We start from the raw sequence: 16367 nt of genomic DNA, 5'->3' as shown, positions 1-16367 counted from the left end.
CCAACCTGGATAATGCATGGTCTTTGAAAGTCAATTCAGGGGTAAACAGTTGATTTTCAATAGGTGTCTTATTCATCATTTCAAAAATAGAGGACTGTGAAATACCATCTTTAAATTAGAAAATAATCAAAGTGTCTGATTGTGATCCCTAAATATCTAATTAGGAACAAAGTATGACTAATGTATGTAAGCTACTAATATTCGACATTCTTGCTGTAATTCTTAACTAGCATGCATTGGTAAACCAACCTGGATAATGCATGGTCTTTGAAAGTCAATTCAGGGGTAAACAGTTGATCTTCAATAGGTGTCTTATTCATCATTTCAAAAATAGAGGACTGTGAAATACCATCTTTAAATTAGAAAATAATCAAAGTGTCTGATTGTGATCCCTAAATATCTAATTAGGAACAAAGTATGACTAATGTATGTAAGCTACTAATATTCGACATTCTCGCTGTGATTCTTAACTAGCATGCATTGGTAAACCAACCTGGATAATGCATGGTCTTTGAAAGTCAATTCAGGGGTAAACAGTTGATCTTCAATAGGTGTCTTATTCATCATTTCAAAAATAGAGGACTGTGAAATACCATCTAAAAATTAGAAAATAATCTAAGTGTCTCCAATAGGATGCCTCCACAGCCTTATTCTATCAAATAGTTGGCACTTACCATGTTAACATGTCTTTGTATGGTTTTCAAGGTCAGCAGATTTGAAAGATAATGCCAGACATGATCCCATTGGTATTCTTCAATTTCAATCTTGTCTTTTTCCCTGTCAGTCTGGGAATTCTTCACTGTCATTCTTCGAATTCTTCCCTTTCAGTCTTTACATGAAGTCATCTCCCTAATGGCATAAAATTGTTTTTTAAAATTACTACTACAAGTGTGTGAATCAGTTCTGTACCCCTCTCCCACCCCCCATTTCTGAATCAATTTCTGTCACTAGGTTACTAAGCGTGTGTAGCATCTTGTGTTATGTTCTATCAAGTGTGAAGATGAGTCATATTGAGCAGAACGAACCTCTAATGTGTGACATTGAACCATAGTCATGCTAGAGGATAGTTATGCTAGAGGATCCCTTTCTGAGTATTAACATTTTAAGTAATGTGTAAACTAAATACTAGTTTAGAAAATGTATGCCATATGATGTATTTGTGTACAATTCATGCCAGCAACAGTCCATACATTTATACTTACCAGCTGATGTCCTCTTTAAAAACCAGGTGGCAAAGACTCGCTACAGGACACAATGACCAGAGCATAACCTATATTAATAAATGAAACACATTTTTAGCATTTGATGAACAATCATAACGTTTGCACAATTCTCTACTTGTCATTTCCCTAGAGTTCACATCTATTGACAATACTCCAGTCTAACTTCTATGATTTACCGTCTAAAGTGGCGGTTGATGATGTCTGCTCTGACATTGAGCCCCTCGTCCCGGAATGGCCCCTCTAGAACAGGATCATCCTCCTCATCTCTGAGGAGGTTTCGGTGCACCTGGACGCCCTGCAGCATCCCAGCCCGCTGTGCAATATTATGCAGGACACTACAGGCTATAACGATCTTAGCCACCTTCTTTGGGTTGTACTGGAGGGCTCCTCCCGACCTGTCAAGGCACCTGAACCTCATCTTCAGGAGCCCGAACATTCGTTCAACCACCGCCCTGGTTCTCTTATGAGCCCTATTGTAGCGCTCCTCAGACACATCAGTCGGGCTACGCAAGGGGGTAATAAGCCAAGGCCGGCTCATGTACCCAGAATCACCTATAAATTATGAACAGAACATAATTCAAACTGAATCCTCAAAATAGTATTTGGAGTCCAATAAAAGTTTTGGTAAACGATAATCCACTAACAAATGTTTATTTTTTAAAAGAATAATCTAGTTCAATATTATTCTCTATCTTCCCATTTCAGCTAAGACATGCTACATATGCGTATTTCTCCTAAACCAGACCTTGTGTAAAATGGCAGCTAAATGGTTACATTGCATTCTCTGAGCATTTAAGGTAAGACATGCTACATATCTGCATTGAACTAAAACTAGACATTAGCGGAAAGAGACAATGACATGGTTAAATTGCATTAGCTAATATCTTCCAATTTCAGCTAAGACATGCTACATATGCGTATTTCTCCTAAACCAGACCTTGTGTAAAATGGCAACTAAATGGTTACATTGCATTCTCTATCTGAGCATTTATGGTAAGACATGCTACATATCTGCATTGAACTAAAACTGGACATTAGCGGAAAGAGACAATGACATGGTTAAATTGCATTAGCTAATATCTTCCCATTTCAGCTAAGACATGCTACATATGCGTATTTCTCCTAAACCAGACCTTGTGTAAAATGGCAACTAAATGGTTACATTGCATTCTCTATCTCAGCATTTATGGTAAGACATGCTACATATCTGCATTGAACTAAAACTAGACATTTGCGGAAAGAGACAATGACATGGTTAAATTGAGTTTGCTATCTTCCCATTTCAGCTAAGACATGCTACATATGCGTATTTGGCCTAAACCAGACCTTGTGTAAAATACAAACTAAAAGGTTAAATAGCTTTTTCGATCTGAGCATTTATGGTAAGACATGCTACATATCTGCATTGAACTAAAACTAGACATTTGCGGAAAGAGACAATGACATGGTTAAATTGCATTAGCTAATATCTTCACATTTCAGCTAAGACATGCTACATATGCGTATTTCTCCTCAACCAGACCTTGTGTAAAATGGCAACTAAATGGTTACATTGCATTCTCTATCTGAGCATTTATGGTAAGACATGCTACATATCTGCATTGAACTAAAACTAGACATTTGCGGAAATAAAAATAAATGGCTAAATTGCATCCTATAGCTGAACATTACGCTAACATTTTAAAACTACAGTGGCAATTGTCAAACTAATGAACCATGTTGTGCACAAATACTCACCAACGAGATAACCAGGGGGCATTTGTCTTTCCTCAAACGGTCTCCACAGGGACGACTGAGCGAGGATGCGGGCATCATGACAAGCTCCTCCAAAATTCGCACACACATGCATAATCCTCATCTGTGCGTCACAAACATACTGCACATTGAGGCTATGAAAATGTTTGCGATTTATGAAGGGCAAGTCATCAATTGGAGCACGCAGCACAATGTGGGTACAATCTATGGCTCCCAAGACATTGGGCAATTGAGCAATATCAAAGAATTCCTGCTTCAGGCGCCTCCAATCACCATCATTCTGTGGGAATCCTATGTATTGCTTACTGATACGTACCATGGCATCCAGAAAGTTATCAAACACCACAGAGAATGTACTTTGAGACAGGCCATGCATGTACATTTCTCCGGATTGAAAACTCCCGGAGGCCAGAACGTATAGACAACTTAGCATCTTACTCATGGCGGGAACAGCAGTCCTTATTCTTATACGTGGCTCCAAATGAGGTTTAAGAAGATCGTAAAGGCCAATGAGCTGTTCGCGATTGAGCCGATACTTATCATAAACCTCAAAGTCGCTCATGTTTTCCAAGGTGGGTCTCACCCTGTAGACACGAGGACCTCGAACCAGACGACCCCTTCGTCTCAGTCTGAGCCGCCGAGGCTGCCTGATTCGATCAACAGCTAGTTCGCCAATAGCAGCACCAGCAGCGTCTACCATGTCATCGTCATCCATCTTTCAAAACAGCGTAACAAGGTATACACTTGATCTGATGTGGATCACAAGTGATGCTTTGGCCATGTTGTTTGTGGGATTTATAGTACAATTAGTCCAATGGTAGTGAGTTTGTAATGATTGCTAATTGTATTCACTTGTTTGTATGTGAGCGGCGCGAATGCTTTCACAGTGGGCGTTTTTTTGTTGTTTGCTGAAATGTTGTTTTCCCCCAATGAATCTCAATGTGAAAGTGTCAAATATCACACATACAGTGCATGCTTGTAATGTTTGATCATATGCGTAATCAATATTTCTTAAACGCGATCTTATAGTAACAAGCACACGTCCAGGCTAACATGAATGAAAGTGCATAGTTGTGTATAATGTGCATAGAATATGATCGATCAATGTTGCTGCAATATTGTTTGAAAATGATAAAGTAACATCTGCCATCTGTAGTATTGTATATACAGGGAGTGCAGAATTATTAGGCAAATGAGTATTTTGACCACATCATCCTCTTTATGCATGTTGTCTTACTCCAAGCTGTATAGGCTCGAAAGCCTACTACCAATTAAGCATATTAGGTGATGTGCATCTCTGTAATGAGAAGGGGTGTGGTCTAATGACATCAACACCCTATATCAAGTGTGCATAATTATTAGGCAACTTCCTTTCCTTTGGCAAAATGGGTCAAAAGAAGGACTTGACAGGCTCAGAAAAGTCAAAAATAGTGTGATATCTTGCAGAGGGATGCAGCACTCTTAAAATTGCAAAGCTTCTGAAGCGTGATCATCGAACAATCAAGCGTTTCATTCAAAATAGTCAACAGGGTCGCAAGAAGCATGTGGAAAAACCAAGGCGCAAAATAACTGCCCATGAACTGAGAAAAGTTAAGCGTGCAGCTGCCAAGATGCCACTTGCCACCAGTTTGGCCATATTTCAGAGCTGCAACATCACTGGAGTGCCCAAAAGCACAAGGTGTGCAATACTCAGAGACATGGCCAAGGTAAGAAAGGCTGAAAGACGACCACCACTGAACAAGACACACAAGCTGAAACGTCAAGACTGGGCCAAGAAATATCTCAAGACTGATTTTTCTAAGGTTTTATGGACTGATGAAATGAGAGTGAGTCTTGATGGGCCAGATGGATGGGCCCGTGGCTGGATTGGTAAAGGGCAGAGAGCTCCAGTCCGACTCAGACGCCAGCAAGGTGGAGGTGGAGTACTGGTTTGGGCTGGTATCATCAAAGATGAGCTTGTGGGGCCTTTTCGGGTTGAGGATGGAGTCAAGCTCAACTCCCAGTCCTACTGCCAGTTTCTGGAAGACACCTTCTTCAAGCAGTGGTACAGGAAGAAGTCTGCATCCTTCAAGAAAAACATGATTTTCATGCAGGACAATGCTCCATCACACGCGTCCAAGTACTCCACAGCGTGGCTGGTAAGAAAGGGTATAAAAGAAGAAAATCTAATGACATGGCCTCCTTGTTCACCTGATCTGAACCCCATTGAGAACCTGTGGTCCATCATCAAATGTGAGATTTACAAGGAGGGAAAACAGTACACCTCTCTGAACAGTGTCTGGGAGGCTGTGGTTGCTGCTGCACGCAATGTTGATGGTGAACAGATCAAAACACTGACAGAATTCATTGATGGCAGGCTTTTGAGTGCCCTTGCAAAGAAAGGTGGCTATATTGGTCACTGATTTGTTTTTGTTTTGTTTTTGAATGTCAGAAATGTATATTTGTGAATGTTGAGATGTTATATTGGTTTCACTGGTAAAAATAAATAATTGAAATGGGTATATATTTGTTTTTTGTTAAGTTGCCTAATAATTATGCACAGTAATAGTCACCTGCACACACAGATATCCCCCTAAAATAGCTATAACTAAAAACAAACTAAAAACTACTTCCAAAACTATTCAGCTTTAATATTAATGAGTTTTTTGGGTTCATTGAGAACATGGTTGTTGTTCAATAATAAAATTAATCCTCAAAAATACAACTTGCCTAATAATTCTGCACTCCCTGTATAAGTGATTGCCGAGCTGTCAATATTGTATGCGTCCCATTCAAATCGCACTAATACTGAATAACTTCCGGCTGTCATCTGTAGTATTGTATATATAAGTGATTGCCGAGCTGTCAATATTGTATGCGTCCCTTTAAAATCGCAATAATAATTCAGAACTTCCCGTCTGCCATCTGTAGTATTGTATATATAAGTGATTGCTGAGCTGTCAATATTGTATGCGTCCCTTTAAAATTGCAATAATAATTCAGAACTTCCCGTCTGCCATCTGTAGTATTGTATATATAAGTGATTGCCGAGCTGTCAATATTGTATGCGTCCCATTCAAATCGCACTAATACTGAATAACTTCCGGCTGTCATCTGTAGTATTGTATATATAAGTGATTGCCGAGCTGTCAATATTGTATGCGTCCCTTTAAAATCGCAATAATAATTCAGAACTTCCCGTCTGCCATCTGTAGTATTGTATATATAAGTGATTGCTGAGCTGTCAATATTGTATGCGTCCCTTTAAAATTGCAATAATAATTCAGAACTTCCCGTCTGCCATCTGTAGTATTGTATATATAAGTGATTGCCGAGCTGTCAATATTGTATGTATCCCATTCAAATCGCACTAATACTGAATAACTTCCGGCTGTCATCTGTAGTATTGTATATATAAGTGATTGCCGAGCTGTCAATATTGTATGCGTCCCATTCAAATCTCAAGAATACTGAATAACTTCCGGATGTCATCTGTAGTATTGTATATATAAGTGATTGCCGAGCTGTCAATATTGTAGGCGTCCCATTAAAATGGCACTAATACTGAATAACTTCCGGCTGTCATCTGTAGTATTATATATATAAGTGATTTGCGATCTGACAATATTTCTTAATTGTCCCATTCAAATCGCCCTAATAATGCTGTTCCAAACTGTTGTTTACGTATATGTTGTATTGTAGTATTGAGTGTTAAATTTCTGAAAGGGGCGGTACAGTCGTGAATCTGTAATGTGTATGGTTGAATCTTCTAATGACGTCATCATATTATTAACCTGCCTATGTAGTTCTGAAATCCTCATTGTGTTGTTGTATTTGACTACATTGTTATTGTGTGCTGAATAAAATATAAATGTGTGCTTTGTGGTTGTGTGATGGGTGATGCGTGTTATGTACATGTACGTATATATTGTGATTGTGTCCCACATATGCTGACTTCTATATAGCGGTCTGGCATTGTTGTTCCTTCCCATAAAGTGACATCTGTAATCTGGTGTAATGATGTTCTTCTTGTACGTAATTCCTAATGGTTTATTGTGATGGAATCATGATGTTAAAAGTACAGTAAAAAAGTACAGTAAAATCCATATGTTCTGTTTTGTGATTCCTAGAGAGAATGTAATGAGTGAATGCTAAAAGTAATGTATGTGCATCCATGACTGATCATGTGTTAAGCCTATGTACATATGCTGTTGCTGCAAGCATATGAGTTGAATAAATGAAATGCAATAATAAAGGTATATGAGAGGTGTTTCCCATTGTGTACTGTTTGTGAATCCTGAAATGTTGTAATTATTTTAATGTCCGTTTAAATGTGATTTTATTTGTAAAAATGTTTGTTACTAGTGATGTTGATTTGTAGTTGATGTAATGTAAAAGTATGAAACAATTTAATGCTGTTGTGAATATTCAATAAGTAAAATCCATAAGTCCACCATAGGGAAATAAGCATTTCTTGATCTATTTGTCATAGCTGGGTCTAACGCAGAAAAGCATGTATTTTTTTCCTATTTCTAGCGCTGGTATTTGGAGTTTTTTTGTCTACGCTATTTGCGTGCGTTAGGGAAATCTGTCTGTCGCGTGCACGAGCACGTCTTCCCCATAGAAGTCAATGGAGGCTCCAAATTTTGGTAATTTTTTTTTCAAAGACTGGTTTTCCTCGTAAAGTGAGTGACGTCATGAGCTTGTGTGAAAAAGTAACTAAATCGTGTTCATTTTGTAAAAAATAAAAATTTTTGTGTATGTAATGTGGTGTATATTGTTTGTATGCATTGATGAGTGTATGTTTGTGATAATCTTATTAGTTAGATGTAGGTATATGAGGGTCTTTTCCCGTGTGTCAATGTAAGTCAATGGCAAAATGGATTTGTGTTGTTTTTTTTCTAGCAGCCGAGATCTCGCAACTTTGATCCTTTGTATTTTGATGAAAAATTATTAAATCTGAAAAATAAAGATAGTGTAGTGTTTGTATGAGTGTAAGTGTACTTTGTGTAATATTTGTTTTGTGATTCGTGGATGTTTATTTTGTCGGTAGATGTTAACTACTGGGTCTGAGCTGTCGGTAGAGATTGGTGCGTTGGGAGATTTTTGAGTGTCGGTAACTAAACTCTAAATACCAGAATTTTCCAGAATTCTAATGAAAATTATAAGAGCAACTGATTTAATGAGCTATCTGGATGAATGAATACATGACAGTGTGTAATCTGCTGGATTTTTGTATGGTTTTGAACACTGCATAGAAATTAATATATATGTGGGAGATGGTTTAAAATTTTGTAATTGTCAGGGTTTTTTCCCTGTTGTGTTTGCCATGTGCTGCTGGCAGCCATTTTACTCACCTCTCATCCTGACTATGGTGCATTGTGGGGGATGCTGCTCAATTCCTGCACTTCCTTTTATGGCCAGACTGGTGTGCATAATCCATGTGAGACAGGATGCAGTCTCAGAATTGTGATGTCATCACTTATTATTTAAAGGGCCTCTGTTCAGTATGCTTTGCCTTTGCGTTGTCTCAGACCTGTTTGTGAGAGTTCCTTGTGTATTACCTGGCTGCCTGAGGTCCTTCCTGGTTCCTGATCCCTGGCTTGTTCCTGACTCTGCTGTTTTCCTTGTTCCTGATTCCGGCTCGTCTGACTATTTGCTTTGGCTCCTGACTCGGCTCGTCTGACTACCAGCTCTGGTTTTGATTCCTGGCTTGTTACTTGACTTGTGGACTTTTATTATTTTTTGCTATTAATAAAGGTGTGAATATTTTTGCACTTCTCGTCTCAGTCTGATTCCTGGCACCCTGACATTACGCAAAGGTAATGAATCCTGATGGTGCTAATAATCCACCTTTACCTGCCATAATTTCCAGGATGGATGAACAGTATCACCTCTTGGATCAAGTTGTACTAGCCCTGCAAACCTTTCTGACTTGCACTGCACATTTGGACCAAAGTGTCCCGCAAGTTATGGCTGCTCCTGTTTCCGCTGCTACACCTATACCTACCAGGAGAATGTGCGGTTCTGCACCTCTACCTCAGCGATATGGAGGCGATCCTATTCAGTGCAGAGGGTTTTTGAACCAGGTGGCATTTACTTTGAGATGTTACCTCAGGCGTTTCCCTCTGACAGAGCTAAGGTGGGATTTCTCATCTCGTTACTCTCTGACACAGCTCTTGTCTGGGCTAATCCCTTGTGGGAGACTAATAAACCTGTGATTTCAAATTGCCCTGAATTTGTGGCCTCCTTTCAAAGGGTATTTGATGTTCTGGCTCGCTCCTCCTCTGCTGCTAAATGACTCATGTCCATTCAGCAAGGTACAAGATCTGTTGCTCAATATGCTATTGAGTTCCGTACGCTTGCCGCAGAGGTAGGTTGGAACAATGAAGCCCTTGTTGCTGCCTTCTTTCATGGGCTCTCTAATGCGATTAAAGACAAAGTTGCTGCCAGAGATTTACCAGAGGATCTTGAGGCATTGGTGTCTTTTTTGATCCTAATTGACATCAGACTCAGAGAGAGGCCCTCTTTCAAGGAGTGCTTGCGGAAGCCTCCTGTTCTGTTGTCTCCTACGTGTTCATTCCCACCCATGCCTCCCTCTCCTCCCATGCCTCCTGGTCCCGAGTCACCAGGTACTGCTGAGCTGATGCAGCTGGGATTCACGTGTCTCTCCACGGTGGAGAGGGCCTTTAGGAGGAGGGAGGGGCTCTGCCTCTATTGTGGGTTACAGGGCCACCTTTTGAAGTCTTGTCCTACACGGCCGTTAAACGCTCACACCTAAGGTCCTGTCAGGGGCAGACCTTGGGTGGTTTATCCTTGTCCCCGGAACCGCTTAAGGAGAAACCTTTGGTCACGGTTGTCCTTTCCTGGGTGGACTCCTCCATAGTCATCCAGGCTCTTGTTGACTCCGGTGCTGCGGGCTATTTAATTGACAGTGCTTTTGTATCAAAGCACTCCATTCCTGTTTTGCCTCGGTCCGTTCTGCTTGCTATTGAGGCCATTGATGGCAGGCCCCTTCAGCCTGCACTCGTTACTCACGAAACTGCTCCATTGTCAATGGCTGTTGGGGCTCTGCATTTTGAAACCCTCCAGTTCCAGGTGATAAACTCTCCGCATTTTCCGGTTGTTCTGGGTTATCCCTGGCTCCAAAAGCACAATCCCAGTCTCGACTGGCGCAGGTCCGAAATTTTGTCGTGGTCACCGCAATGTATTTCCACTTGTCTTCGGAAAACAGTTAAAGTCTTGTGCACTTCTTTGGTTTCTCAATTGCCAGAGGAGTACCGAGAGTTCCTAGACGTGTTTGACAAGGTGCATGCCGGTACGTTGCCTCCTCACCAGTCTTACGAATGTGCCATAGACCTGCAACCCAGAGTCATTCCTCCTCGGGGCCGGTTGTACCCTCTGTCTGTTGCAGAGAATTGTGCTATGGAGGAGTATGTTGCCGATGCTCTGTCGCGGGGGATCATCCGCAAATCCTGCTCTCCTGCAGGGGCTGGCTTCTTCTTTGTGAAGAAAAAGGGTGGCAAGTTAAGACCATGTATAGATTATAGGGGTCTTAATCGTCTTACCATTAAGAATGCTTACCCTATGCTGCTTATTACAGAACTCTTTGACCGCCTCAAGGGAGCTACGGTCTTTACTAAACTTGATTTGAGAGGAGCGTACAATCTCGTTAGGATTAAGGAGGGCCACTATTGGAAAACAGCATTTAACACCAGGAGCGGGCATTATGAGTATCTTGTAATGCCCTTTGGCCTATGTAGTGCTCCTGCTGTTTTTCAGGAATTTATTAATGATGTCTTACAAGATATGTTGCAACAGTGTGTTGTGATGTACTTAGACGACATCCTCATACACTCACCCACACTTGAGGCTCATCGTTCTGATGTTACACGGGTTCTTCAGAGACTACGTGAGAACGGCCTGTTTTGTAAACTCGAGAAATGTGAGTTCCATCAGACTCAAGTAACCTTCCTAGGTTATGTTATCTCCGTTGCAGGGTTCTCCATGGATCTTGACAAGTTTTCTGTAGTTCTGCAGTGGCCTCGCCCAGTTGGTCTTCGGTCTATTCAATGTTTTTTGGGGTTCGCCAATTACTCTAGAAAGTTTATTAAAAACTTTTCTTCCTTTGTCAAACCTATCACAGATATGACCCGTAAAGAGAATGATCTACCCCATTGGTCACCTACTGCCAATAAGGCCTTTGATAGTCTTAAGACTGCCTTTGCTGCCACTCCAGTTCTGGCTCATCCTAACCCTGTCCTGCCTTTCGTTCTTGAGGTTGATGCATCTGAGACTGGAGTAGGTGCCCTCTTGTCTCAACGTCCTACGCCTGACGGTTCCTTGCATCGTGTGATTTCTTCTCTAAGAAATTGTCTACAGCGGAGTGCAATTATGAAATTGCCGACAGGGAATTACTGGCCATAATTTTGGCACTTAAGGAATGGAGGAATCTTCTCAAGGGTACTAGCGTGCCAGTGCTCATTCATATTGACCACAAGAATTTAACTTATCTATCTGAAGCAAAACGTTTGTTGCCTCGACAGGCCAAATGGGCACTATTTTTGTCTCGGTTTAATTATGTGGTCTCCTACCTGCCTGGTAGTAAGAATGTTAGGGCTGATGCCCTCTCGCAACAATTTTCGCCTCTGTCCAAGGAGGAGTCTGTACCTACTCCTGTTATACCTCCTGACCATATTTTGGATACCATACATACTAATTTGACTTCTTCCTTGGGGGAGGAGAGAATCTTTGAACTAAACTTTTGCACACTTACCACTATCCTAAAGCTGCAGGTCACCCAGGTAAGAACCAAATGATTTGGTCTGTCACTCGACAATTCTGGTGGCCAGGTCTTCGTTCTGATGTTGCTGCGTATGTTGCCTCCTGTTCAGTTTGTGCACAGAATAAGACTCCTCGATGTCTTCCTGTGGGTCTTCTTCAACCTATTGCTAATGGTGAGCGCCCTTGTACACATCTTTCCATGGACTTCATTGTCGAGCTCCCTGTTTCCAATGGCAATACTGTTATCCTTATGGTGGTTGACCATTTTTCTAAAATGTCACATTGCATTCCCTTGATGAAGCTGCCTACCGCTCAGGAGCTTGCTTCAATTTTGGCCCGGGAGGTCTTCCGTTTACATGGGTTACCCAAGGAGATAGTGTCGGACCGGGGTAGCCAGTTTGTCTCTAGATTTTGGCGTTCCTTTTGTGCTCAAATGGGGATCCAGCTTTCCTTCTCCTCGGCATATCACCCTCAATCCAATGGGGCTGCGGAAGGGTCTAATCAAGTTCTGGAACAGTTCCTTCATTGCTATGTCTCAGACCACCACAATAATTGGTCTGAACTGTTACCTTGGGCAGAGTTTGCTCATAATAGTGCTATTAATGCTTCCTCCAAGATATCCCCGTTCATGGCGAATTATGGGTTTCAACCATCCTTGTTGCCCGATTCATTCATGTCTCAGGGTATTCCAGCTTTGGAGGAGCATCTCCGGCAACTCCGTTCCATGTGGGTGCAGATTCAGGATTGCCTTCATCGTTCTATGCAGCCCCAAAAGTTCCAGGCTGATCGTAGGCGTCTGCCCGCACCTTCCTACCAGGTTGGTGAGAGAGTTTGGCTGTCCTCCCGCAACTTGAACCTTTGTGTGCCTTCCAATAAATTGGCTCCCCATTATGTTGGTCCTTTTCGAATACTCCGACGGGTTAATCCTGTGGCCTACGCTCTTGACCTTCCTCCTGCTATGCGCATCTCCAATGTGTTTCATATCTCCCTCTTGAAACCATTGGTTTGTAATCGGTTTACCACTGTGTTGCCTCGTCCCCATCCTATCTTTGTTGATAAACATGAGGAGTATGAGGTCAGCAGCATTATTGACTCTTGTATGTCCAGGGGCCGTGTACAGTATTTGGTTCACTGGAGAGGCTACGGTCCGGAGGAGCGTTCTTGGGTTCCCTCCTCTGATGTTCATGCTCCCGCCCTCCTCTGTGCCTTCCATGCCCGTTTCCCAAATACGCTGTCGTTGAGGGGAGGGTACTGTCAGGGTTTTTTTCCCTGTTGTGTTTGCCATGTGCTTCTGGCAGCAATTTTACTCACCTCTCTTCCTGACTATGGTGCATTGTGGGGGATGCTGCTCAATTCCTGCACTTCCTTTTATGGCCATACAGGTGTGCATCATCCATGTGAGACAGGATGCAGTCTCAGAATTGTGATGTCATCACTTATTATTTAAAGGGCCTCTGTTCAGTATGCTTTGCCTTTGCATTGTCTCAGACCTGTTTGTGAGAGTTCCTTGTGTATTACCTGGCTGCCTGACGTCCTTCCTGGTTCCTGATCCCTGGCTTGTTCCTGACTCTGCTGTTTTCCTTGTTCCTGATTCTGGCTCATCTGACTATTCGCTTTGGCTCCTGACTCGGCTCGTCTGACTACCAGCTCTGGTTTTGATTCCTGGCTTGTTATTTGACTTGTGGACTTTTTATTATTTTTTGCTATTAATAAAGGTGTGATTATTTTTGCACTTCTCGTCTCAATCTGATTCCTGGCACCCTGACAGTAATAGATTAAATGGCAATTACAATAAACCCATTGTTAAAAGACAGCATAGAAATTAATACATGTGTGTGCATATATATAACATCATTTTTCTATTTTTCAGATGGACCATAGAGGAATTCATGCAGGCAGAACTTGTTGGAGATGTAGAACAGGCTGTATTTGTGTAAATGCATGTATAACAGATGTATAAATGCCATTAATTTCAGGATAGTTAGCAGTATTAATTTGCTTTGATATAATATAATGTTAGTCACATGATGTTTCATATCAAAATGATCAGAGAGGTGATGTGATATTGCCCCATCTGTGATTGATAATGTGAGAGATTAATGAAGGAAGTTATGGTCTAATGAATAACCTTTTCATAGAAAAATGAATTATTTAAAAATGTTAGATGGTTGAATGTATTGCTGTGTTGTCATGCTGCCCCCCGGTGTTATGATGCGAGAATTGCAGCCAAGAGATTATTGGTTGTTGCAAGGATGCATCTCCTTGACAACATACATTCACAAGGTGAACCAATCAGAAGGGACAAGCGTGAGGGCCAATAACAGAGCAGGTTCTGAAGGGCCACCCATATTTCTCACCAATGATTAAACAATATAAGCTGTATGCAGGAAAGGAGGAGATAAACTGCTGATTTTGTAAACTGACTAAAAGCTTTTGCGTGGGACACAGTCAAACTATAAAACAAAGTGGGCCATACTTCTTCTTTTCAATTGCAATTACACTTATTTTATATGAGGTGGGACAAGTCTTGAAGCTGAATATCATCTGGTAAAGTATATATATATATATATATATATATATATATATATATATATATATATATATATATATATATATATATATAAAAGGTTATTGGTAAGAACATAGTCAATTTGGATTTAATAGATTTAAAGAGAGCAGCCTGTATTTTTGCTTATATTCATAGCCTATATATTGTTAAAAAATCCTAATTTTTAAATTGTTTATCTGTGCAAATATATAGTTATAACTCAGAATTGGGTTTTTGCATAAATAATATATATACAACTTCTGATGTTTTAAATTAGAATTGTGTTAGAATAAATTGTGGTTAAATAACTGAGTGTATTGTTTGAATGCTAGCAGCTAAATATCTTAGAATCTCATTGTGTTAACTGAATGAAAGGCTAGTTGTAAATAAGATTGGTTTTAAAGGTAAATTTTTATGGGCTTTGTAAGATGTATAGCATATCTTAATAGTTTTTAAACATGTATAATATTGCTTCATATCCTGGTATTACAAATATATTCTAATATGTTCATAGATATTAACTAATAAAAAGAATTCAGATATTTATATTAATTTTATGGTTTCCAGTAGATGTATATTGATTGAGGGTTTATTTTAATGGATAATTATTAAATATATTTTGTGTTATAACCCTGCTATAGACTAACATATTATTTGGAGAGCACTACTGATATTCTTATAAATATACTGACAATTATTATTATTATTTTCTTAATAATTGGCAAGAAGTTAGTCAAAGCTGAAAACTGAAAAATCAAAACAAATGTTATATATTATTATATTTCATTGATTTACAAAAAAATTTTTTTTAAAATATATTTTTTATTGAAGTCATAAACAGATACAACCAAGGTTATGCCCCAAAGCATTTACAGAAAAGTGCAATTACAATATTATTGGATAAGTGTTACAAAACAAAACCCTACAGTAAGGGTATAATGTATCCAAACAGCACACGTAATGTTATAGAATTTGGGCAATTAACAATAAGACTCCAGTTTTATAATAAAGGTAATAACAATAAAACAAAAATAGTCCTCCCTGGGCCATATAGGAGGCAAATTAAAGTGTCTACTCAGTTACAATTAGGGCCAGGGGAGGGATTAGCCTTATAGTGTAAAGGGGGGGGAGGGATGCAGCGGGCAAGAGCCGCTCGATATGTAATAAGGGGGGGAGGATGGAGGGCGGAGCCAGTCGTGACGTCAATCTTGAACTAACTGTTATCGGGACTCTAAGTGAGCACTAGTTTTAATTGCCAAGTACACTCCTAAGAATATCTAGACAGAGTATAAATTGGAATACTTAATTAAAGGGATATAGTGGTGAGCTTTCATTAGTCTCATTATAACCTGGGAACAATGCTTTATATACCAAAAAGAATCTTAGCCAACGGGACATGAAAACTGGAGTAGAATTAAACACATAATACAACCGTATCATGACCAAGACTAGTGATTGACTCTCTATAAAATGGATAGGGGTAGCTCCCAGCATTATTAATTGGGGAGGGGGACATTAGTGCGCATGGAACATAAGAGATTTCCAGGTGAGCCCCTCCCCTAGGGAGTTACCAACTATAGGTGATGTGGGAGAAAGGCATAGGGGTATGACCCGCAGGCAATCAGTACCGGCGGGAAAGGAAGGGGAGGAGCCCACCAGAGACCAGTAATTTAGTATTAATATGAAACTCAGCATAAGGAATGCCATATCCTAGAAACATAAATATAACAAAGCATAAACATAGTATGATTAGTTAAAAGATTTTCTGTAATAACCTTGGCTGCTAAGCTATAATCTGAAGGTACTAGGCGCACCTAGTTATAAAGCATTAGTAGGCCACATAGTCCTGCAAAATATTATCTTGTGCTTAATGCATACAGATGTGTTGGCGGTAGTTCACATTTTCTTATGTGGATGTGTAGGCAGTATGGAAGGCTGGGACATAAACCAATAATGAACTTTTAAGCTGAAAAATAAGATCAGCACAACATGCGCAACAAACTGCATAATAGGCATTGTCATTTAGCTTACCAGTTCTAGTATACTAAACAAAAAGGAAAATGGCATTACAGGGTCTG

Source organism: Bombina bombina, chromosome 5 (assembly GCF_027579735.1).
Source record: "Bombina bombina isolate aBomBom1 chromosome 5, aBomBom1.pri, whole genome shotgun sequence".
In the NCBI taxonomy this organism is placed as follows: Eukaryota; Metazoa; Chordata; class Amphibia; order Anura; family Bombinatoridae; genus Bombina; species Bombina bombina.
Note: the sequence above shows the minus strand (reverse complement) of the source record.